We start from the raw sequence: 2,202 nt of genomic DNA, 5'->3' as shown, positions 1-2,202 counted from the left end.
TTTTTTTTTTTAAGCCCTTACCTTCTGACTTAAGATTGATACCAAGAATTTTTTCCAAGACAGAGGAGTGGCAAGGAATAGGCAATTGGGGTTAAGTGACTTGCTCAGGGTCACACAACTAGGAAATGTCTAAGGCTAGATTTGTTCATTTTTCTTTCTTTTTAAAAAAAAATTTAATTTTAATTTTTTAAACCCTTAACTTCTGTGTATTGGCTCCAAGGCAGAAGAGTGGTAAGGGTGGGCAATGGGGGTCAAGTGACTTGCCCAGGGTCACACAGCTGGGAAGTGTCTGAGTCTGGATTTGAACCTAGGACCTTCTGTCTCTAGGCCTGGCTCTCAATCCACTGAGCTACCCAGCTGTCCCCCCCCCCCCCTTTTTTTAAAAGCCTTACCTTCTGTCTTGGACTTGATACCAAAAATCTGTTCCAAGACAGGAGAGTGGCAAGGAATAGGCAATTGGGGTTAAGTGACTTCTCTAGGGTCACATAGCTAGTAATTGTCTGAGGCTGGATTTGTTCTTTTCTTTAAAAAAACAAAACAAAACAAAACCTTACCTTCTGTCTTAGATATACCAAGAATGTTACAGAACAGAAGAGTGGCAAGGAATAGGCAATTGGGGTTAAGTGACTTCTCTAGGGTCACTCAGCTAGGAAGTGTCTGAGGTAAAATTTGAATCCAGGACCTCCTGTCTCCAGACCTAGTTCTCTATTCACTGAGCCACTCTGCTGCCCCTCTCTGAACATTTCCAAAGCAGCTCTCACGAGGCAGGCGAGTCCATGGTTGGACAGCTCTAGTTCAGCTTTTTAAAAAATATTTACTGAGCCTCCTTTAGAAGCTACTTTCCCATCCCCAGCATTTACCTGGTACTATTAGAAGTCTAAAATGGATTGAACTGAGCAATATGGCATGAGTTGAGGATCCCCGTCTTTCCCATCTCTCACTGATGCCTGTTCATGAGCCCAGTCGCCCCGTCATACCCTGAGCAAGGGCTCTCATCTCAAAGAATCTCTCACCTCCACCCTTTACCAGCAGCCCAGCCTCCCCTCACCCCGCAGTCGAAGCTGCAGACAGATAATTACAGGCTCCCTCCAAAAGCCTCTTCCTCTGATATCATCTCTCTTCACAAGATCCTCAACGGAAGGCAGAGGGTGGAGAGTAGGAGTAGCCTTCTATGAGTTAGGGAAAGGGGAGCTGCCTAGAAATCCTGATTTAGCCAAGCACACGCAGTCCTGGTTAGGACTCTGAGATCATAGCCTAGGTGTCTGGCCTTCGTCTAGACCAAATGATCCACTGGAGAGCTTATTTCTAGTTTTCAAAAGAATGTTTAGAGGTCCATTAATCACCCCCCCCCCAACTCTTATATATTCATATCTTTGGCTAGGAAGTTTATCCCTATCTTCAATCTCAACATTTCTTGTTAGAATAGAAGCCCACATTCTTTTTTTTTTTTTTCTTTAAAAATAAAACCAAACTCTTACCTTCCTTCTTAGAATGCTAAGTATTGGTTCCAAGGCAGAAGAGAGGTTAGGGCCAGGCAATGGGGGGGTTAAGTGACTTGCCCAGGGTCACACAGCTAGGATGTATCTGAGGTCAGATTTGAACCCAGGACCTCTCATCTCCAGGCCTGATTCTCTATCCCTTGAGCCACGGAGCTGCCCAGAAGCCCATACTCTTTTTATTTTGTTCTTTGGGGTAGGTAGGATGGAGGAAGAGAACAATGGAATGAAGGACTGTCCCCCTCCATCAGCTGCTCAATTAGAGGTTTTTCCTCTCTATTCCCTGAACTTTTTCCAAACCAACCCTGGATTTGGGGGGGTCCCTTTACAGGAATGCTTCTTCCACTCACCCCGACTTGAGCTGATTAAAATAGAAGCCAGCATGGGCAAAGTGCCAGGCTGCTGGGGGTCAGAGGGTATCTCCACCTTGGAGTTCAGACCCAGCCTTAGTTGAAGAGTAGAGGGGGGACCTGCCCCACAGCTGTTCCAGTGCCTGAGCTGGCTTCCCTGGCCCTAGCCAAGGGTCCCACTCTTAGAATTGGCTTTCATCACCTCCAAAGCCACCACAATTTCTCTCCAGCCTTTTGTCACACAACTCCCAGGGCTTGGGCCCTTTGCCAGTCCAACAGTTGGGGAGGAGCAGTCTGTGGAAGGACAGCCTGTGATCCTCCTATCTTTCCCTTTTGGGCCATGGGAGAGTGAGGGG

Source organism: Gracilinanus agilis, chromosome 4 (genome assembly GCF_016433145.1).
Source record: "Gracilinanus agilis isolate LMUSP501 chromosome 4, AgileGrace, whole genome shotgun sequence".
Lineage (NCBI taxonomy): Eukaryota > Metazoa > Chordata > Mammalia > Didelphimorphia > Didelphidae > Gracilinanus > Gracilinanus agilis.
This window is presented reverse-complemented; position numbering follows the sequence as displayed.